The 24828-nt window shown below is 36.5% G+C and overlaps 2 protein-coding genes across 9 annotated transcripts in view; one reads left to right on the top strand and one right to left on the bottom strand.

The window, feature by feature from the left end:
• Cad86C (Cadherin 86C) overlaps positions 1–24828 on the top strand; it is a 2678031-nt gene that overhangs the window by 2181437 nt on the left and 471766 nt on the right. The window lies entirely within an intron of this gene.
• Positions 17950–24828, bottom strand: part of LOC137237037 (striatin-3-like) — a 636631-nt gene continuing 629752 nt past the window's right edge. For all 5 annotated transcript variants that reach the window (XR_010948771.1, XR_010948768.1, XR_010948770.1 and 2 more), the window contains one exon: positions 17950–20786. The gene's annotated coding sequence lies outside the window, so the exon portion shown is untranslated. The remainder of the gene's footprint in view (positions 20787–24828) is intronic.

Here is a 24828-nt window from a genome sequence, read left to right as displayed (position 1 = left end):
GTGAAAGTTAAAGTTAAATTTAAAGTTAAAGTTAAAGTGAAAGTTAAAGTCAAGTTAAAGTTAAAAATAAAGTTAAAGTTAAAGTTAAAGTTAAAGTCAAAGTTAAAGATAAAGTGAAAGTTAAATATTAACTTCTCATTTATTCAATAAAAGTAAAATATTTGTTTTCTTATCGGCCTCCACGCTTAAAAAGGTTAACTTGAATTAATATCAAAGACAAAACATGAATTAATATCAAAGAAAGCAAAATGTTGCATAAATATTATAATTGCATAAGTTGATAATATGCAATAGCTTTACCGCGGCAGTCCCCGAGTGCCACACGTCCTTTTATTCTTAGTTCAGCCTAATGAGCGGTATTTTTGTATGTACATATGTACGTGATTAGATTAATGTTTCACTGCACTCTTCCTTTTAATTTTTTACTTTATTTTCACAATTTTAAAAAGTCAACGCGTCGATAAAACCGATTTAATTATATTTAATTTTTATTTAAATTTTGAGTATTTTTTAGGTCACTAGCTCACTTTTATGGCTCCAAACGGACCATGTATAAATTTGCACTATTGGGGGGAATGTGCACTGATGGAGTTAAGGGGAAAGCACTTTACTGGAAAAGAAATCAAAAACGCGACAACTTTCGTTTTAAATATATGACTATAAATTTTATTATTAATTATTTAAGTATTTATTTTAACAATTTTCACTTTAGCGAATGTATTTTTGAGGCGATTAATTTATTTAATTTAAAAGACGTGGATAGGCGAATGACGATTAACTAACTTAAAAGCGGTCCAGTGCATTCCATTGGACGGCTTGCTTCTTAACTTAAAGAGAGAGGAAACGGTAAGTATATGAATAGGTAAGTATGTATGCATTTCTTAAATATGCATATTTTATGCAAACTGTAACTTAATAAATTTATACAGGGTGAATGTAAAGTATGAGTATGTAAAGATTTTATACATTGTAAGTATTTCAAAAGGGTAAGTATTTTAATGTAAGTATTGTATATGTATATTAATATTTGTATCTGTATATATGTTGGTCCTGGTACTTGATGGAATTTGATTCATGTCTTCAACACCAACTTTAATAATGTTCGACGTGACCTAAACAAGCGACAGGTAAGCGAAGTGTTTAAAGTAGATAATGATGATCAAACCCCAAAGAATATTGAAGAGACGATCGTATCGGAAGTAGATATTTCCAAACACAAGTGTTGGAACTGCGATGAAATTGGACATAGATATCAACACAAGCAGCATTAGGCGAATTTTCTGTTATGGTTGCGGTATTTTGAACACATACAGGCCGAATTGCCCGAATTGTTTGAAAATATCGGGAAACGCGAAAGCGGATATCCGTCGACGCGGGTATCCACCATTCAATCAGCCTCAAATCATGCTCAACTAAGCGTATGAGTAACTTTTGGGCTAACCGAAAGCGACTGAGAAAATTTGTTATTTCTTCAATAATTTACAAAGCATGTGACACTAGGCCAAATATCAAGTTAGCAATAGAGGGTAGATCACCTTTGGCTTTATTGGACAGTGGTACCAATAAAAGCGTCATTGAAAGAGATTTATTTAGGGAATTATTAGCATCAAGATGTAGTTTTCAAACCTTAAAAGTCAAGAGGTTTGTGAGAACAGCTGATGGGCAACGTCAGCGGATATCTGGATATTTTAGTGGGCAAGTTTGTCAAAAACTTTTGAGTTTCTGATTGTACCTTCAATAACTCAAGATGTTGTTTGCGGCGTAGATTTTTGGAAGGATTTCGATATTAGCATAAACTTGAACCCTTGTACTGGAAGATTGGAGAGTATAAAAACGGATGATCCATCCATGCCCATTATTCTTAAATCACAGCAAAAACAACCACTAAAAATAATTATCGATTCTTTTCCTAATTTCGAACGCGATGGGTTGGTCTCACCACGGTTATTGTACATGTAATTTATACGGGCGATACCAAGCCAATTAAGCAAAAGCAGTATCCAATATCACCAGCTATGGAAAAATTATTATGCAAAGAAATTAGCCTTCGCCGGTTGTTTTGATCGCGAAACCCGGAAAAGGCGCATGTTTATCGCAAGAAGATGACAGTGGCCACGAACGACCGATAGCATATATGTCACAAAAGTTAAATAAAGCGCAAAGAAACTATACAGTCACGGAGCTAGAGTGCCTGGCAGTCGTTTTAGCCATTAAAAAGATCAGGATGTACATAGAAGGGCATGACTTTAAAGTAGTGACAGATCATGCAAGTTTGCGTTGGCTTATGCGACAGAAAGACTTAAGTGGAAAATTAGCTAGGTGGGAAATCAAACTCCAAGGGTACACATTTACAGTAGAACATCGTAAAAGCAAGGACAACGTTGTAGCAGACTCATTATCGCGGATGTACGTAGAAATGTCCTACAACGAAATTAATGAACTAGAGCTCGATATCACAACGGAAATAGACCTAGATTCCGATGCATTTAATTCTCCAGACTACGAAGAGTTGAAAAGCAATTATAGAACCGCGAACTTGCCTGATTTTCAAATCAGTGGCAAGTATCTTTATCACAGAACAGAATTGGTAACAGGTGACCATAATGTCGACGATGGTGCATGGAAATTATATGTTCCCCTAGAATTACGTTTAAAACTTATTAAAGCGGCGCATGATCAACCCACATCTGCGCATGGTGGCATAGCCAAAACGGTGGAACGCATCTGAAGAAAATTTTTCTAGCCAGGTATGATCGTTCAAATTCGAGATTATATAAAAGACTGTTAAAGCTGTCAAACCTCGAATGCGCCAGCAAAATGCCTTCGACCGCCAATTGGCAAACTCATGCTAAAAATTACTTTTTAGAAATTTGAATCTTCTAAACGAAGGCCAAGCAAAACTTTTATCAGCTGATAACTTTCAAATCATTAGGGATAACATCAAAAGCAACCTCGACAGAGCGCATCAACGTAATGCAGCTAGATACAATTTGAGAGCAAGACTAAGGACATTTGAGGTAGGTCAAGTAGTTACAAGACGGAATTTTGTGCAAAGTAACCAAGCATCATATATTAATGCTAAGCTCGCTCCCACTGGTGTTAAGGCTCGAATAACAGAACGGTCGGGAAACTGCTATTACATATGTTGTGGAAGATATGAATGGAAAGGAAGTAGGAATATTCCACGTAAACGATTTATGGTAGCTAAAAGAATAAGGAAGCACTCATTTGAAAACCTAGGCATCGTTCCTTTTGATTTCCTCTTGTGCATTTGTTCTAGTAACTCTTCCCCTTTTCAGCTATGTTGATAGTAGTATACACGACATGCGGTCTACATCAACATACCTGTGTTGTGAGGGCGAGTTAACATGCCACAAATGCAAATAACATAGTTACAGGATAACAGCGAAACTAATGTCGATAACATACGCTGCATCAACAGTCAGCAACATTGCATATCGCTAGCTTCATAAGAAAAGGTGCTAAGTCACTTAATTCAAATTTTACAGGAGACAAATAAAACTCAATAACTTTTGAAAGAAACATTTTCTTCTAGAACTTTAAATGCACATTTTTGAGCTAAGTGACATTGAAATGATGTTTATTAGAAAAAATAATAAAAGAAAGTATAATGGCTTCCATTTAGCTATTAATTGACTTAGCACTTTTTCTACTACAAGAAAAAGACAAAAAATTGTACTTAGCACTAAAAATAAAAAGAATACTTTACGTTTTAAACATAAATAGGAACTTCTTTATTTGTTAAACAATTTAAGTTTACATATACACAGTCCTTTTTGTTGCTGTAAAACTAAAAATTATTAAATTAAATTAAGTAAAAGTTGCTCCAAATCGCACCATTTCGTTGCAATTACATTTTTATTCATTCGTTGTGGCAAAGTTTTCCACGAATCATTGAACCTTAACTTAAAAGAAATATTACCATTTGCATTATATTGGAGTGCGCGTATGTCTGTTACTTTTGCACCTCCTTTGCCACGTCCAGGACGAATGCTCTTATAAAATTCGATTTTATTGAAGTTTTTGAAAAAATCGTAAGTTAAGTAATTCACTTCGTATGGAAATGGCTTTTTGCGAGCTGTCTTGCATATTTCTATGTATTCAGCAGGAACATGAATATTTCTTTTTTTGATCATACGCTCTATAGTAGAATGGACGCTGCCGGCCTCCATTTGCGAATATCCAGTTTCCAATATTTTTTGTTCGATAACAATATTGTTTTTTATGGCTGTATTAATAAGCGCATTACTGAGTAAAGAATTGCGGTTTTGATAACCACACCAATCGCTATAAAAAATTATTTTAATAGGCTTCTCATTATCAAGGCTAGGAAGTACCTTGTTTTCAATAAACCAAACCCAAATGCTTGCGAACTCTTCGGCGTTAACTCCTCCTTCAGATTCATTCCATAAGCAACAATATCCTTTTTTGTTAATAATATTATAAAATACCAGATTGTGTATCTGCAGTTTAGTTTTATAATATAACTACTATCGTTAGATTTTGGTGCCATCAGCACTGCTTGAAGATCCACTGTGAAAACATTTTGTTCTGACGCTTTATCAGTTTTTTTTTTCTATTCTTGCCTCTTCTTTTTCTAGGTGAATAGAGTAATATGCGTGTGGAATACTTCAGACGCAGTAAAGGGCACATATTTCGCATAGATCCTTCTTTGGTGTAAACAAACTGAGATTTCTGCTTTCAAATTCAGAATGAATTTGTGTAAGCGAAAGTGGCCGGATGTTGTGAGCTTTACACCAATCTTTTGAATAAATATCATAAATATGTTTTTTGAGTTCCATTCTGGCAAGAGATATTTTTTTCGCGAAGGTTGTCAAAATATAATTTCAAGGCTTTTTTTTCTTCGGATTTGTTTTGTAGTTGTTTTTTTGGTACATTGCTGTGGCCGCTCAAGGGCTTCTTGACCCAGTTAAGAAAAACCCGTCGACCAATATTCAAGGTGTTTAGAAAAAACTTCTGCACACGCGCACATTTTCATTATTGACTTTGAAATGGTATTTCAAACTGCGAACTCTTCTGGATACATCAGGATCGGTACGATTGCGTGGATAAGAAGGTTTTACAGAATGTACCAACATACTCATATATATTTTTTTTTGCTTCCAGTCCATGTCCCAGAAATCTTTGAAGATTTCCTTCCTTCGAGCATCAGTAACGCTTGCGCATTTCATTGCAGCTTTTCCACTTCTTTGTTTGCATTTACACCTTGGCTTTAATGATTTGGATTCTTTGTACATTTTGTAATTCCACACCCCATCTTTCTTCTGTTTTCCATGAAAGCTTTTGCCTTTTTCTCGTCGCTTTTTATTTGATATTTGAATCCATGCGCTGTTTTCCTCTTGCTTTCTTTTCTGTCGCTTTTTAGAGCTGATCGGTATATTGAAAGAATCATCAGAATCACTAATGAACCCATACGGCACCAGTCCAACTACTCCATCAACAGAATCAATTGCATAATTTTCATCATCGGTGCACTGAAGGCAGACACCTACTGCATAGCTATTGTCATTATTGTCGTCAGTATTCATCGCATTCTTCTATTAAATAATATTTTTTGTAGAAAGTTCTTTGTTGCATTAAGTAATAATAATTTCTTACCTTTTTCAAATCAAACAATAACTCAAATTATTAATTTTGCACTATATTAAATTTATTTATCGTACTGCATTAAAAGTAAATTTTTGTAAAAGGTGGACTTAGCACATATTCTTATTAAGCTGACGATATGTTACTAAACAACTTGTCACCAGCTGCAAATAACAGAGTGAGACAAAAAAAAATAAGATTTTTGAAATTGCATACGTTTGGTTATGTGTATATTCAAACTATTAGACTGTAATCACATGATTTTCTGTACCGAAAGGAGCAATGACCAGTCCAGTTCGACCCAAAAACAAGTATAGAGGAAATTGGATAGTTCGAAAATAATAACTGATCACCAGATGTTACAAAAATAGTTCGAAAACAAGGTAAAGACCGCTCATTGGAATTTTGCTGGAAAAATGTCAGCTTCAACTGAAGAAGAAAAAATCAGTAGAGGGAGCCAAGTTTAAATCCGTGACCGACACGGTCGGTAATTATTGTCCGCCACGGCAGACTGATAAACTTTTTTTTGTAAACGAAAAAGGAGTGAAGTTTTAGCCGCGAACGGTAGAGTCAAGACTTGTTGGCCCCCGTGAAATTTTAAAGTGTGTGATCCTACCGAAAATGATTGAATTCTAAAATTTTGTGAATGATTAAATTTGGGAGACTGAAAGAAAAAAAAAGGAGAAAATTTTAATTTAATTGGATTTTGTGCCAAAAGTGACACCCCAGCAAAGAAATAAAGTGGTGAATTTTATTATATCGAAAAAAAAAGAACCCAAGAATCGTTCGCGCAAAGGTCTTGCTAAAATCTTTCAACGAAAAAAAAAAGTTGCACGAAATTGGTATCAAAAACTATAGTTCACAAGACAAGAAATAAAATATTTTGAAAACTTAATAATTTCACAAACCACGAAAATGGTAAGCAACGGCAATCATCGACTAAAAGGCAGAAATAATATGGTGATGTGAGCGTCAGGAGCAGGGGCACGAGGAATAAGGCGACATCAATATGAAGGGAGTTATCAAAGTAGTTTAATTAATTTTCTAAAATAAGTTTTTTCGTTGTGTAATATTTTCTTCGTCAAATCTTTTGTTTGCTTTGGAAAACAAATTTATTTGAAAAATTGTTAAATATAAAGTGGAAGATGGGTTCAAGCGCAATGCCAAAGTTACAACAGAAACCCAAAGCTTAATATCAAAAAAAAAAACAAACACAAAAAAAATTCATTGAGGAAAACATATAAAGAGATTTATATTGATAACTAAGAACGGCATTATAAAAGGGTTTGCAAAACTTTGAATTTTGAACCATATCTTTTTTAAATTAGCAAAATATCAAAAGTTTTCATATCTCCGATGGCTGGCCAGTGGACGGCGGTACCGGATAATGTGAGTAATAATAAATGCTTTGTCAGTTAATATTTTTCAGACATTTATTATTTATTGAGCACAAACATATTTTTTTGCATACCAATAATTTTTTTTGTGCTTTTAAATTGTTTTTTTTTCTTTCGTGCTTACGATATAATATATATATATGAGTGTCTACCATAATATATGATATTTAATTAAAATATCAAAATCTGAATTTCGAAAATTCTCCTTGTATATATATATATATTTTTTTTTTTTGAATTTGGCTATCAAATTCACGTACATCTTGTTAAGTGTTGCGCGTATACTTACAGCGAAGCTCGGAATAAATATAAAACACGTTGTTACTAGTACGAAGTTTATTTTAGAACTGAACTCAACGTTGAAAATTTGAAAAAACATAGTTGTTGTACATATATGCATTTTACAGGGATGCATTTCATAGGATTGCCAGGTTTCCAATACTCCTCCTCAACAATTATAGTTTTTATATAATCTCAAAAGCAAATACTATTTCAATCCAAGCAAATTTACTAGTTTAACATGCTTTACTTTACATAAATTCTTTGTCAAAATATCTGCTGGCATATTATCTGTGCTAATATAATTCAGATTGATTACATTATTTTTTACAACATCTCGTATATAATGAAATCGGATATCGATATGTTTACTCCGGTTATGGTAAACCGGATTCTTCGCCAAATTATGTGAACTTAAATTATCGCCGTATATAGTCATTGGTCCTTCATTCTTGCAATATTCAATCGCGCTAAGCAATTTCTTTAAATATACTGCTTCTTTTGCCACTGCTGTTAACGCCATATACTCAGCTTCGGTACTGCTTAGTGCAACTGTTGATTGTTTCTTACTTTCCCATGAAAATACACAGCCTGCCATTGTAAATACATAACCGGTGAATGATCTTCTGTCTTCTGTGTTGCCACCCCAATCTGCGTCTACATAACCTTCGGCTTGCTTACCAGTCTTTTTGTAAACAAGCTTCAAATCTTTGGTTGAAGAAAGATACCTTAATATATGCTTTGCTGCGTCTCATGCTCAATGTGCGGATTTTGGTTTCGTTGTGCCAACTTGCTGACCGAATGCAAAATGTCAGTTCTTGTTGTTATCGCCAGGTACATTAATGCGCCGATAAGTGACTGATACTCAGTAGTATCTACTTTCTCGCACTCTGTTTTATCACAATGCACTTTAAACCCAGGATCTAATGGCGTAGATGCACTACGACACTTCTCCATACCATACTGACGCAGCATGTTTTGAACGTATTGAGTATGACCAACTGAAATGGCGCCTACACTTCCAATGCGTTCTATTTCCATACCGAGAAAGTGTCTTATTTTGCCTTTGTCTACAACCTCAAAATTGTTTGCAATTTGTCGCTTTATTTTTATAAGTTCGTTTTCGCTAGAACAAGCCACGATAATGTCGTCTACATATATCGCAATCAAATTGTAATTATCGCCGTCTTTTCTCTTATATAAGCATGGTTCATTAACGCAAGCTTTGAACCCAATATTTTTCAATATTTCATCTAACGTGTGATTCCACTGGCGACCTGATTGCTTAAGGCCGTATATCGCCTTTTTAAGCTTTAATACGCGTTTTGGGTATTTTGTGCTTACAAACCCTTCTGGTTGCTCCATAAAAATTTCCTCATCTAAATCACTATTTAGATATGCTGTTGAGACATCAAGCTGATGCATATGCAGCTCAAGCTCTGCCGCCAACGCGAACAACATACGTACAGTAGCATGACGAACCACAGGCGAAAACGTTTCGTTGTAGTTTATACCATATTGCTGACTACACCCTTTAGCAACTAACCGCGATTTGTATCGTTCTATATTTCCTGCCTGATCTCTTTTTAAATTGAATACCCATTTGCAACCAATTTTTTTCTTACCACTAGGTAAATCAACTAGCACCCATGTGTTGTTTTTCATTAAAGAGTCATACTCTTTTTTCATTGCTTCTTTCCAGCGTTCACTACTTTCGCTAGACAATGCTTCTCCTACGCTCAGCGGTATTTTAACACGATTATCGTTTGCAAAATTAACAACATGGTACTCTTTACGCGGACGACCAACATTACCAGTATGTATACGTTTCGGTCTTCCCCTTCCTCTTCGTTCAGTCAAACATTCATTTACGCAGCCTTCGTTGCATTGCACTCCTGCTTCTTCGTTGCTAACGTCGCTCTCTGCTTCCGATGCTGTTTCGTATTGCTCCTCCTCAATACGAACTTTGTTGTCGATTTCATTTGATGGTTGTTGTAATTTGCTTCTTATTTCATTTGTGTCAATTGTTACCATTTCTGTCTCTTTCGCTTTCATTCTACCTAATACCTTTTCATCGAACATCACATCGCGTTTCTCAACTATTCTTCTTTCTTCGCATTCATACAGTCTATACGCTTTTGATGTTAAAGAGTAGCCTACAAAAATATACTCTTTTCCCCGCTCTCTAAATTTATTCTGTTGACTCTTGTCTAACCCAATTGCTTTTGAACCAAACACCCTTAAATGACTAACATTCGGCTTGGTGCCTGTCCACACCTCGTATGGAGTTTTGTTTACTAATTGTTTGGTTACCGATCGATTTCGCAAATACACTGCAGTAGCAACAGCTTCTGCCCACAAATTTTCATTGAGACCTGCTTCTACTAACATACTACGAGCCATCTCTACTATTGTCCTATTAGCTCGCTCTGCGACACCGTTTTGCTGAGGCGTATAAGGAACAGTCAATTGCCTCTGGATGCCGCACTCATTTAGAAAATTATCAAATTCGCGATTCACATACTCTTTGCCATTATCAGTTCTTAGCACTTTTATTTTTCTCTCTGTTTGGCATTCTGCTAAGCTTTTAAATAATTTAAATTTCTCAAACACTTCGTCTTTCGTTTTGAGAAAATACACATACATTCGCCTAGATTTGTCATCTATAAACGTCGCGAAGTAACGTGCTCCACCAAGTGACAATTTTGGCATAGGCCCACACACATCTGAGTGTACCACATCTAACAAATTCTGCGATTTATTATCGCTAACCTTCGGAAACGACTTTACACATATTTTTGCTCTCATACATACGTCACAATTTATGTCTTTAGGTAGTGTTTTTAGCTCTATACCTTTAACAATTCTCTTGCTACACAGCTCTTGCAGACTCTGAAAATTTAGATGGCCATATCGTTTATGCCACATCATTGCATTTTCTTCTACTGCACTGAAACACTTTTGTACACACATTTCGCTTTCAAATATATACAAGTTATTTCTCTTCTCTGCTCTTAGCACAATATTTCCTTTTTCATTTCTTATAATCGCGCATTGTTTATCAAAATTTACACGCATACCATTGCTTATGGCTTTGCCGATTGAAATGAAATTGCCTACCATTGTTGGTACAAATAATACGTCTCTTAAAACAATGTTACAATTTGCTTTAATCAAAACACTTCCTACACCTGTAGCTTCTAAGTACTTTTCTGATGCCAACATCACTTTCTCTTTGCTCTCTTTAAGAGATATAAACATACTTTTCTCACTGCATATGTGAGTCGACGCACCACTATCAAGACACCACGACGAACGTTTGGTGCTTGAGACATCGGCTGCTGCCAGCGTCGCGAACGAACACTGCTCACTCTTCTCACTCTGCTTGTCTTTTTTCGGTGCTTTACATTTTGACGCTATATGTCCACGCTTACCACAATTAAAGCATTTTCCGTTGAATTGTCTATTTTGATTTTTACCTTCCCCTTTCGAAGTCGCTAGAAACACTTGTTGGCTTGTCACACTTTTATGCTGCCCCTCTGACTGTACTTGACGATCGTACTCTTCTAGCAATTTAATTTTTAGAACTTCGAAGGTGGGGAAACTGTCACGCGTCTCCATTGCGATCACGAAGTTCTCGAAACTTCGTGGCAAACTGGACAACAAAATTATCACTAAAAGTTCTTCGTTTAATTTAATATCCAATTCTGCCAATTTCTCAGAAATGCACACAAACTCTTGAATATGCTTTGCCATTGTTATATTTTCACACATATTCAGGCTTAATAACTTTTTATACAATGTAACTTTGCGAATTGGACCGCTTGGCTTGTATACACTTTTTAATTTTTGCCAAGCATCTAAAGCATTGGTACAATTCTTCACATAGCCCAACTGCGATGGCTTCAAACACAATATAATCATAGCTAATGCCTTTTCATTTTCGCTCTTCCATTTGGCTTCTAACGTGGCATCGTCTGGCTTCACAAATTCGCCACTCACTACACTCCAAATGTCCGAATGCACGAGGATGCACTGCATCTGTATACACCACGTATCATAGTTGGCGTCGTCCAACTTTTCTATTTGATACAGCGAACTCATTTTATTTTTTGTTTTTCACACAGTTCTATTCAAGTCTCTTTTGCGACACACGCGATAACTTCCAAACGTTTTAAATATTATCCCGACAAGGCTCTGGGCCCATAACCTGTTGCGCGTATACTTACAGCGAAGCTCGGAATAAATATAAAACACGTTGTTACTAGTACGAAGTTTATTTTAGAACTGAACTCAACGTTGAAAATTTGAAAAAACATAGTTGTTGTACATATATGCATTTTACAGGGATGCATTTCATAGGATTGCCAGGTTTCCAATATTAAGCACTTGTGAATGCTGAAAAATATACATAAACATTGATTTTGCATATGTTTCGAACATATATTTTTATTTCGAATTTGGCTGAATTGAAGCCCCTCTATATATAAAAGTTAGGAAGTTTTCTTTTTTTATAATGTTAATTTATTGTTAGTTAAAGTTAATATTATGTACTATAATACATGAATTTTGAATTTGTACGTAATAGTCAAAAGATTTTAATAACTTTCGATATAATATCCAAATGGATTCCACACAACTCTGTTAATATGTGGAACTTAAGAGCGAATTGAGAGGTAGTTTTAGGTTATATGCTCAGTCCAAACAGTTGTTTTCCGGCCTTTTAATATAAAACTCTTACAGATAACCACATAGCTTCAGTTTTCAGAGGAGTTCGACTGTCCACTAGGGTCATTTGTTCGACTATTTTGGAAAAGCTTTTCCTTCACTACTTTGAGTGCTCTTGCGAAGGGCAAAGCCTCACCTGGTAAATATATTCATTCATTTTATTTGTTAAGTCACATTAGTACAATGTGATCTATGATCTCTTATAATACAATAGTATATGTAACAGCAAAAATACAGATAATCCTTAAATCTAGGTTTGTTCATAGGAGAAACTGACAGTTCAAAGCAATGCATACACAATTTGAACAGGAAAATATAGATATAGACAAATAAAGCATGATGTCAATAATCACAGATAACATATTATTTATGTATATAGCGTAACTTGTTAACAACTCAACATGAGAGTATTCATGTATTTTACGGGTAGTAAGCACAAACTGAATTAAAGTTGCTCTTATTAATACTACTGCGAATGGACATTGGTATCGAGTTACAAGTACGAATGGCATTGACAAAGAATATTCGCAAGGAGGTAAGGTAGTTATAGCTTGGTACAACAGATCATGGGTCCGAGATGACCTGGCAATTCACTCTTATCATAACGATATCTAGGTTCCTTGCATATAATAAATTTGCAGAAAAAAAATACAATTTGTGGCCTTCAGATAGTCAGCTATTCCACACCCTAGTAATCATGTTCTCCAATTCGAAATATGGTCAAAGTTGTCTAACTCGAACATATAGCACGTAACATCGATCTTATGGGCAGAATGCGATCTCAGCTTGCTGTATGTATATGGTGACAAATATACAGGATGAAATTTATGAAAATTACTTACTTACTTAATTCGCGCTTAACCGTCTAAAAGGTTATGGCCGTCCAACAAGGCGCGCCAGTCGCTCCTTTGCTCCGCCAACCGGCGCCAATTGGTCACACCAAGGGAGTTTAAATCGTTTTCCACCTGGTCCTTCCAACGGAGGGGGGGCCGTCCTCTACCTCTGCTTCCAAAGGCGGTTTCCGATAGAAACACTTTCTTGACCGGAGCATCATCTTTCATTCGCATAACATGGCCTAGCCAGCGCAGCCGCTGCGTTTTAATTCGCTGGACTATGTGGATGTCTGCGTATAGCTCATCATTAAATCTTCATCGGTACTCGCCATCGCCAACTCGTAGAGGTAAATAAATCTTTCGAAGAACTTTTCTCTCGAACACTGCCAAAGCCGCTTCATCTGCTGTTGTCATGGTCCGTGTTTCTACCCCATAAAGCAGGGCGGGTACGATAAGTGACTTATAGAGTATGATTTTTGTTTGCCGAGAGAGGACTTTACTTTTCAATTGCCTACCTAGTCCAAAGTAGCACTTATTGGCAAGATTAATTCTTCGCTGGATTTCAGCGCTGATGTTGTTCCTAGTGTTGATGCTGGTTCCCAAATAAACGAAGTCTTTTACTATTTCGAAATTATGGCTTCCAACAGTTGCTCGATGACAGCAGGTACTTCGTTTTGTCCTCATTACAATCATACCCATCTTTACCGCTTCTTTTTCCAGTTTGGAATAAGCAGAATTAGCAGCGCGTGTGTTTAGGCCGATGATATCAATGCCATCAGCATATGCCAGTAATTGCACGCTTTTCTAGAATATTGTTCCAGTGCGGTTAAGTTCTGCAGGTAGTATAATTTTATCCAGCATCAAATTAAAAAATTCGCACGATAGGTGTCACACAGTCTGAAACCTCGTTTAGTTTCGAACGACTCAGAGAGGCCCTTTCCAATTCTGACTGAGTTGATGGTGTTGCTTAAATTCATTTTGCACAGCCGTATAAGTTTTGTGGGGAAATCAAATTCAGACATAGCGGAATATAGGCAGCTCCTTTTCGTGCTGTCGAAGGCGGCTTTAAAATCGACGAAGAGGTGATGTGTGTCGATTCTCTTTTCACGGGTTTTTTCCAAGATTTAGCGCATTGTGAAAATCTGGTCGATGGTAGATTTACCAGGTCTGAAGCCGCACTGATAAGATCCAATCAGCCGATTCACGGTGGACTTCAATCTTTCGCACAATGCACTTGAAAGGACCTTATATGCGATATTAAGAAGGCTGATTCCACGATAGTTGGTGCATTTTGCAGTATCCCTCTTCTTGTGGATTGGGCAAAGAACACTTAGATTCCAATCGTCGGGCATGCATTCGTCCGTCCATAGTCTGCGAAGAAGCTGCTGCATGCGCCTTACCAACTCCTCGCCGCCGTACTTGAAAAGCTCCACAGGCAATTCATCAGCGCCCACGGCCTAGTTTTTTTCAATCTTGTTATTGCTATTCTAACTTCGTCATAATCGGGCGGGGGGACATATATCTATCATCATCGATTGCGGGATCGGGTTCGTCATCTTTGCGCGGTGAATCGCTGCCTCCATTTAGGGGAGCAGAGAAGTGTTCCCTCCATAATCTAAGCACTCTCTGGACATAAGCTACAAGGTCGCCGTTTTTGTTCTTACAGGAGTTTGTCCCGCTCGTAAAACCTTCCGCCTGTCGCCGTATTTTTTGGTTAAATTTTCGGGCGTTATTCCTGGTGACTAGCAGCTCAAGCTCCTCGCACTCACGCCTTCCTGCTTCTGCTTTTTTCTTCCTGAAAATGCGTCTCGGTTCTCTTTTCAACTCACGATAGCGTTCACACACTCCTCTTGTTGCGCTGGACTTTTATATCATGACGGGGGTAGCGCTCATATGTGCGTTCTAATTGTTCATAAAAAGTGCCTTTCACCTCATCGTCTTTCTCCTCTGTCGGCGCATGGGCGCAGATGAATGATATATTAAAATTTTTTTTTTTATTCGGATAGCGGCGAGACGCTCGTCCACAGGCGTGAACGCCAGAATTTGGGCGACAAAGTCTCTCTCGTACCACGAATCCAACGCCGAAACTGCTCTTATTCGTATGGCCACTCCAATAGATGTCACAATTTTTGATCTTCTTTCTTCCTTGCTTCGTCCAACGCATTTCTTGGATGGCGGTGATATCAGATTTTGCTTTGACGAGGATATCAACCAGCCGGGCATCTGCACCAATCCCAATTCATTGCCCTTAAACCGATTATGTCAGAGTGGCCTAGCCAGGTTGTCGCCTTCACACATTAGCTCACCGCTAAACGGATGTTTAGCGGCTACCCAGAGGATACTTGGCCGCAAACGACCGGCAGTAGTGAGCTGCTTCAACCACATGCAAAAGAATCGCTCTGGCCATTCCCAGGTGAATGGCGGTCAGAAGCTTTCCCCACTTTAGTGGACTACTACACACGGATCCACCCTCCTGCTTTATGAAAATACTAAACAATAAAGGAGCTAGAATAGATCCCTGTAGAACACCCGTCAGCAGTGGTTTAAGGCTAGACAAATGTGAGCCGCATAAGATTCGTTGCGCAAAACCCCAAGACCAAAATAATGTGTTAGCTTTATGCAGAGTAAGTTATGGTTTACCGAGTCGAAACCTTTAGAAAATTCTAGGAGGCACAATAGAGTCAGTTGGTTTCAATTATGGTGCTCATGTATTTGCTCAGACAACAGCTTTTCGAACACTTTAGAAAGAGCAGGTAAGATGCTTATTTGGCCGAAAGTCGCTAGGACAACTTGCGAACTTGGTTTTTGCAATTGGTTGCACCGTAGCATCAGGAAAACAGAATGTAGTTATGAGTGATTTATGACGTGAGTGAGCATTAGTAAGATATATGGCAAGAGCATTTTAACTAATTTTATGGTAATGCAGTCATCACCAATTACATTCGATTTTATTTTACAGATACATTGCTCTATTTCGACTTCTGAGACGACGCACGTATTCACATTTTTAACCGGAGCCGTAACGTGTAAGTGATATTTAAACTTGGTTGATAGGCTATAACCAATGTGATTCACTCCAGGGGACTATTTGGGGATAGGGCCGCCAACTTTAGGAAAAGTCAAAGCGGGAGACATAGGTGTTGAATGATGAAGTGTGAAAATTAAAAATAACATTTCAGACGGTATTTTATAGTTTCCCAAATAAACAATAGATGATTGAATATAAGGCCAAGTGGTTTTTAAGACATGGGTGTTGAATGATGAAGCGTGAAAATTAAAAATAACATTTCAGACGGTATTTTATAGTATCACAAATAAACAATAGATGATTGAATATAAGGCCAAGTGATTTATAAGACCGTTCTAAGGCGTACATATTTCTTCAACTTAAGTATGAGGTGAGAATCATTTCAAAGGAGTATTTAAACCCCGGGCAAAACAACTTCAAAATTGTAGAAACAAGTTTTTTCAATTAGAATAAAGTTTTTCTAAGCGGGGTAGCTCCTCGCCAGTGATTGGGCAAGCACTCAGAGTGTATTTCTGCCATGAAAAGCTTCTCAGTGAAAACTCATCTGCCTTGCAGATGCCGTTCGGAGTCGGCATAAAACATTAGGTCACGTCCCGCTAATTTATAGGAAAAATTAAAAGGAGCACGACGCCAATTGGACGAGAAGCTTGGCCTAAAATCTGTTTGGAGGTTATCGCGCCGTACATTTATTTATTTAGTTACTATCATTGAAACAATGTTCTTAACAAATTTGGTTAAACTCGATCTCTTTCTTTCGACTTTGATACTTAAAGTTTTGTGAAGAGGTTTATTAAACGGAGCTGACCTGAACCATTTACAAAATTTTCCCAATTTTCTCACAAGTTTAAAAAAGTGGGCGTGGTCACTAATGAATTTTACTCGGATCTAAATATAATAATAAGAACCATAATTGCAAAGTGATACTGACGGCTTCTGATTTACGGCTTGCAAAAGTTTTTGGATTTCTTATACTAAATGTGGGCGGTGCCAGGCTCGTTTTCCGAAATTTTCCTAAGTTTTTATTTATTAATTAATTTTTTCTACTTTGCATCACTGATTTCGCTTGTTCTTTTAACCAATGTAGAAGTTGAGTTGTTGAATGTACGTTCATAAGTCTTCTTTATTTGGAAATTACTTTACCTTTTATACAAAATATTCTTATTCTACAGATACTAATACTTACAAACTAAGTATACAATATTTCTGGTATGCGATGTCAGCATATTGGAATGACCTATTTAGGTGCGTTATTACATATGTATGTAAATGGTTCGATGTCAATATGACTGATAGACAATTATGTTGGTCAGCGTGACTGATCAGTAAGTATGTTGGTCAATATGACGAATTGACAAATGTTAACAAATATGCATATGCAAGCATTAATAACCCATTGGTGAACTTCCGCTGAGAATGCATAAATATTTGGGTCGATACATTTAGCTATTTTTGTAGTTTATAAGTGCGTGTGTATTTTGTATTGTTAAATGCATTCAGCATGAAGGGCATTTCCCAGTAACGCTACACCACCGGCTTTTGGAGAATGGCCACACACAATGTGCGTGTGCTAATTGTGTGTGGCTATTCAAATTATATCCTCAAATTTTGAATGTGTTTTGTATCATTTTACATTTGTGACCCATTTAAAATTCATTTGACACAATCGACTTTCAAGTGTGTCGGCCCACTAAAAATCCGCTTGTGTTTACAAATTATTCTTTAACATTCAATCATTGTGCGGTCATAATTTATGAAGTAATAGTAAGTTGATGCCAAAATAAATTTGTATTGTATGCTGTGCTTTGCACAGAGAGTATATTAACTTAGATTGGATAACGGTTGGTTGCACAGGTATAAAGAAATCGAGATAGATATAGACTTCCATATATCAAAATCATCAGTATCGAAACAAAAATTCATTGAGCCATGTCCGTCCGCACGTCCGTCCGTCTGTCTGTTAACACGACAACTTGAGTAAATATTGAGATATCTTCACAAAATTTGGTACATAAGCTTATCTGAACCCAGAATAGATTGGTGTTGAAAATAAGCGAAATCGGATGATAACCACACCCACTCTTTATATATATAACATTTTGGAAAACACAAAAAACTTGATTATTTAGTAAATAATACACCTAGAATGTTGAAATTTGACGCGTCGACTGACATTGATACTCTTGATAAAAATTTGAAAATTTTTTTTAAAATGGGCGTGACACCGTCTACTTGTGATATAATCAAATTTGCCAATATTATTAATCATAACTCGAAAATCGTTGAACCTATCGTAACAAAATTCAGCAGAGAGGTTGCCTTTACTATAGGGATTGCCTCGAAGAAAAATGAACGAAATCGGTTAAGGACCACGCCCACTTTTATATAAAAGATTTTTAAAAGGGTCGTGGACGAATAAAATAAGCTATATATTTGCAAAAAAAGAGATTTATATCAATGGTATTTAATTTCCCAAGTGGATTTATAAAAATAAATAAGAAAAACTTCAAATTTAAAAAAATGGGCACCGCCCATTTTATGATTCGGGAGCCATAACTCGAAGAAAAATTTATATATCGTAACAAAATTGGGTACACATATTTTCCTTATAGCAGGAAATACTTCTGAAAATATAAATATATATTTTTGGAAAAAATGGACGAGATCGGTTAAAGACCACGGCAACTTAGATATAAAACAAGTTTAAAAGGGTCATAGACTAGAATAATAAGCTATAACTTAGCATAAAATAGTTTTCAATCAATGATATTTCACTTGTCAAGTTTTACTGTAAGAGGAAATGGGGAGACATTTTTCTTTTAAACGGGAGGTGCCACGTGTTATGTAGAAAAGCAATTTATCTGAAATGAAATGTACAATTGAAGCTCACGCTGAATATATAATGTTCGGTTACACCCGAACTTAGACACCTTTCTTTATTTTTTTATTTATTTGCTTACATTTGCGTTACATGTGTTCTTATTGTTTATTTGGTCATGTGTAGATATTAAATTGACCTTGTGATTTTTTTTTCATTTTTGATATCTGAGCATGTTATGCTGATTCGTTTCCCTTTTTTTCATTTAAATATGTGTTGGCATTTGATTTTTTCTTTGTGCTTGGCGAGTAAAGTGGAATGCTTATGCTGCGACTGTTATTAGTATTTTTTTTTTTGTTAAATTATTTTAATTACTACCAGATGTTTTATATTGGTTTAAGCCTATTTTTATGGACTATTATTTCCTTGTCTTTACTTGTTCTATCGTTATCTCCTATTATATGCGGTATGAATGTGAAATTGTTTTATTTTTTACTCTTACTGTCCTTTGTATTTATTATCTAACTTATGTCCTCTCTAGAAGGCGGGAATTTCTTAGATGAACCCGGGCAAATAAATATTTATATTTATTTCTTTAATATGGTATTTCTTACAACTAATAGAAATAAATGGGTTAGATCTCCTTGCTTTAACTATTTCTATTATTCAAAGATTTTTTTTCTCATTTTAAAACTTAAAATATAAAAGAAGTAATCTTCAAATTTAATTTTCTAAGACGAAATAAACAAATTTAAAATTTATCACATTCGTTGACAAAAGTCTGTTAAGTACGCTTTTAATAACTCGTGGCCGATGGGCTTGTTTTAAGAACAGGTTTTCCAAGAACGCCGTTCATATTTTATGTTTGGTATTGATGTGTGTGAACATTCTGTACTCATTTCAAGCACTATGTGTGCTTCATTTAAGATTTTTCGTTCCCAGCTTCGAGAACGATTTGTGGTCGATTTAGCAGTTTTCGTGTCCAATTCAAGAACGGGTTGCGCTTGATCATTGGTGAGAGTGAGAAGGATATTCTATTAATAGGTACACATTTATTTTCCTTAATAATAATTGAGTTGTCATTAATAACAAATAAAATTATCATTAAAATCCAAAAGTTTAAGTAAAAACGGCAAATCGAATTTAACGGAAAATAAAAGCTAAAAAAAAATAGAAGATAAAAATTGTTTTAAAAAATTTCAAAGTTTTACAGTGATCGAACTCACACCACACCATCGCAACCGCAACATCATTACCTCTGGGCCACTACAACTGCTCGATAACTTGTGCCAAATGTTGTGTTTAACATTGTGGTGCACACGAACTATAGGTTTCTTTTTTCTTTAACTTAATTTAAGAACATTGCACTTAATCTAAGAACATTGTTCTCATTATACACTGTGGAACAAATTCAGGTTAGCAAAAGTTAGGTCGATTCTGAGAATGAGGGGTGAAAATACAGGCTAAATAAGAAGACCCGTATCGCGGCGTTTGTTTATGTTATTTCGAATTTTATTTTTAATCGACCTTCGAACTTTTCAGTCAAATGCCGACTTTCAGCATATTGTTTTAATGGTTTTTTGGCTATAACTCGTCGACTAAATGATGTTTTTTTAATGTGTTAAATCTAAATTATTGCTAGAGACCTGTGCAACAATTAAAATTAAAAAAAAAATTTATTTAGAAACTTTTTGTAGTGCTTATGAAGTAAAATGTTGGAAATTTTTTTTTTTTAGTTTTAAAGAAGCATTGGAACAGAAATTATAAAAATATGGAAAAAAATATAATTTTGAAATGTTAGTTATAAAAAGTTTTAAGTATAAACATTAAATAAATTAAATTAATGATTTGGCCAGTCGCCGTTTAGCAGGCGGCTGTGGATCAACATCACTGCTCTCTCTAATATGCTCGTCGTCATCATCAGAAAGGTCAATAAATTGGTCCAACTGATATTCTGGAATTTCATCTCTGTCTTCCCCTTCTTCCTCTTTTCCACGTCTTCCCCTTCTTCAAAGGTGCTTTTATACTACCAACAAATTTCAGCGAGTATTGCATCTGGAGATTTCTTTCCTCTGTACCTGAAACGAAAATAGTTTTCAATCGTTAACATGTTTAAATTGTGCACTCTGACAAAGATATTAGAAAAATCTAGTTTCCTTATTTCAAATGGGAGCACAGTTATAGTTAGGTAATGGTGTCAGTTCATGCACAAAGTTGTTGTTTTAAGCACTGGTTGTTCGTTTTTCTAGAAAAAAAAAGTAAGAACATGAAAAGCTCGAATTCAGTTCGGTGGTGCTGGATTTTAGAACGGCGTTTGTCTATGAGTGTAGATTGATGCGGAGTGTGACGACTAGTATATGGGACCTACATTATTATTTTCTAGCTTTTAGTATTATTATTACTTAATGTAAGTATTCTTTCTAATAAACCCGTTAAACTTTTTTGTAATTATTTTATTTTCAAGTTTTTATTTAATTGCCTATGTTTAGGTCACAGACCTAAATATATCTGCCCCCTCGTAACATAATTAACTGCCACCCACACATGCTTGTGGTTACTTCACACAGGCATGTGTGAGTGGTAGTACGTATGTGTATTTATACCTTTCAGCTATGAGCCCGCGGTGTAGCAACTTTGTTGCGGGGAAACCCAACGATGGTGCTGTATCGTGGGTTCATAGGCTTTTGCTGCAAAGGGGCTCGTCCTCTTTGAATACAGCAGCCAGCAAGGAAACACGGATTCTTACGATCACGTAAGTGATAATCTTTTTCAAATATTTTAACATTGTACTTCCTTCCTTCACAGACCTAAATATATCTGCCCCCCTCGTAACATAATTAACTGCCACCCATACATGCTTGTTGTTACTAGCACACAGGCATGTGTGAGTGGTTGTTGTTGTTGTTGTAGCAGTGCTTCGCCCCACCTAACAGACGCGACCGATCACAAACTGTCATCAATATCCTCTAACGGGAGTCCAAGGAAACTTGCTGTTTCAACAGGGGTGGACCATAGGGAAAGGGGTGTTAGAGGCGTTGGTTCCACATTACAATTAAAGAGATGGTTGGTGTCATGTGGGGACACATTGCAAGCGGGGCATACATTTTGTATGTCGGGGTTGATTCTGGATAGGTAAGAGTTTAACCTGTTACAGTATCCAGAACGAAGTTGAGCCAGAGTGACACGCGTTTCCCTGGGGAGTATGCGTTCCTCTTCCGCAAGTTTTGGATACTTTACTTTGAGTACTGGGTTCACCGGGCAATTCCCGGCATAAAGGTCCGACGCCTGTTTGTGGAGTTCACCAAGGACCTGCTTATGTTTTTTCGCTTCATACGGCTGTGTTCTCAGATGCCGTATTTCCTCAAAATGCTTACGGAGATGACTCCTTAAGCCCCTAGGCGGTGCTGGCTCGTCAATCAGATGTCTGTTGGGATGCCCAGGTTTCTGGGTATTCAACAGGAACTGTTTGGTCAGCATCTCGTTTCTTTCCCTGATGGGGAGTATTCTCGCCTCATTATGTAGATGGTGTTCTGGGGACATAAGAAGACAGCCCGTGGCAATTCTGAGAGCAGTATTTTGGCAGGCCTGTAGCTTCTTCCAGTGGGTAATTTTTAGGCTTGGCGACCATATGGGTGACGCGTAGCACGTAATTGTGAGTGGTAGTACGTATGTGTATTTATACCCTTCAGCTATGCGCCCGCGGTGTAGGAACTTTGTTGCGGGGAAACCCAACGTAGGTGCTATATCGTGGGTTCATAGGCTTTTGTTGCAAAGGGGCTCGTCCTTTTTGAATACAGCAGCCAGCAAGGAAACACGGATTCTCACGTTCACGTAAGTGCTAATCTTTTTCAAATATTTTAATGTCATATTTCTCAACATTTGTTGATTTTTCCAAACACTTGTTGTTTCAATACATTTAATAAAAGACCATTTGTACTTCCTTTCAATAACACGAAACCTTTTTGGTGTTTTTATTTTCTTCCTTTTGCTCGCCTAAACATATTCTTCTAACAATTACGTGGGTGCGCCATTGCCGCAACGTAAATGATCAGCCTATTTTTTCTCAATTTATTTAGTTCATATTATTACAAGGACTGTTTCCTGATAATTTGTTACAATCTAACTCCTCAATAGATAATCCTTCCAAAGACTTTACTTAGCGCCACATATGCTTGCCCTCCTCGAACTCCAAAGTATTTTGATGTCACTTCTACCGGACTGTATGTAATATTTGTTCCAAGTATGAGCAAATCGGACAACAAATACGAGTTTTGTGAATATCTCGATCCTTGAGGCACCTAGCATGATTTTTTGTTCATGAAGCGATTTCTATTTCTGTATGTAAGATGTGTTCTAAATATTAGCCAAAACAGACCACGATTATTTTGAATATCCACGCGCCACCTAGCGGTAATTTGTTTCAACAAAGCGATTTTTATTTCTGTATGTAATATGGGTTCCAAATATGATCCAAATATGATCCAGAGCTCACAGAGTATATTAACTTGGTTCGCATAACGGCATTCCGTAACGGCATAAACTAATCGAGGTAGATATATTCTATACATCAACATGATCTGGGCGAAAAAAGAAATTAATTTAGCCATGTCCGGCCGTCCGTAAACACGATAAGTTGAGTAAATTTTGAGGTATCTTGATGAAATTTGGTATGTGGGTTCCTGGGTGCTCATCTCGGACTGCAACCACGTCCACTTTTTCCATATCGAAAATTTCGAAAAACAGAAAAAGTGCGATAATTCATTACCAAAGACGGATAAAGCAATGAAACCTGGTAGCTGTAATTTGGCAGTCGTTGAAGATATCATGATGAAATTTGGCAGAAACGTTGCTCATATTACTATTTTTGTGCTAAATAATAATTAGCAAAATCGGATGGCGAACACGCCCACTTTACAAAAAAAAAATTTGCATCAAATTTTAACAAAAAAATTGATATCTTTACAGTATTTAAGTAAATTATACCAAAATTCAACTCCAGTAATGATATGGTGCAACAAAATACAAAAATAAAAGAAAATTTCAAAATGGGCGTGGCTCCGCCCTTTTTCATTTAATTCGTCTAGAATAATTTTAACGCCATAATTCGAACAAAAATTTACCAATCCTTGTGAAATTAGGTAGGGGCATAGATTCTAAGACGATAACTGTTTTATGTGGAAATGGGCGAAATCGGTTGAAGCCACGCCCAGTTTTTATACACAGTCGACCGCCTTTCCTTCCGCTTGGCCGTTAAATTGATGACTTGAGCAAAAATCGATATATCTTTACTAAACTTAGTTCACGTACTTACCTGAACTCACTTTATCTTGGTATAAAAAATGGCCGAAATCGGACTATAACCACGTCCACTTTTTCTATATCGAAAATTACGAAAAATGAAAAAAAATGCCATAGTTCTATATCAAATATGAGAAAAGGGATGAAACATGGTAATTGGATTGGTTTATTGACGTAAAATATAACTTTAAAAAAACCTTGTAAAATGGGTGTGACACCTACCATATTAAGTAGAAGATAATGAAAAAGTTATGCAGGGCGAAATCAAAAGCCCTTGGAATCTTGCAGGAAAACCGTTCGTGGTATTACATATATAAATAAATTAGCGGTACCCAACAGATGATGTTCTGGGTCACCCTGGTCTGCATTTTGGTCGATATCTCGAAAACGCCTTCACATATACAACTAAGGGCCACTCCCTTTTTTGACCCTCATTAATACCTTTAATTTGATACCCATACCGTACAAACACATTCTAAAGTCACCCCTGGTCCACCTTTATGGTGATATCTCGAAAAGGCGTCCACCTATAGAACTAAGGCCCACTACGTTTTAAATAATCACTAACACATTTCATTTGATACGCATATCGTACAAACGCATTCTAGTCACCTCTGGTCCACCTTTATGGCGATATCTCGAAAACGCGTCCACCTATAGAACTAAGGCCCACTCCCTTTTAAAATACTCATGAACACCTTTCATTTGATACCCATATCGTACAAACACGTTCTAGAGTCACCCCTGGTCCACCTTTATGGCGATATCTCGAAAAGGCGTCCACCTATAGAACTAAGGCAATGTCCCTTTCAAAATACTCAT

Source organism: Eurosta solidaginis, chromosome 1 (assembly GCF_040869045.1).
Source record: "Eurosta solidaginis isolate ZX-2024a chromosome 1, ASM4086904v1, whole genome shotgun sequence".
In the NCBI taxonomy this organism is placed as follows: Eukaryota; Metazoa; Arthropoda; class Insecta; order Diptera; family Tephritidae; genus Eurosta; species Eurosta solidaginis.
The sequence above is the reverse complement of the archived record's forward strand: the minus strand, read 5'-3'. Positions and strand labels throughout refer to the sequence as shown.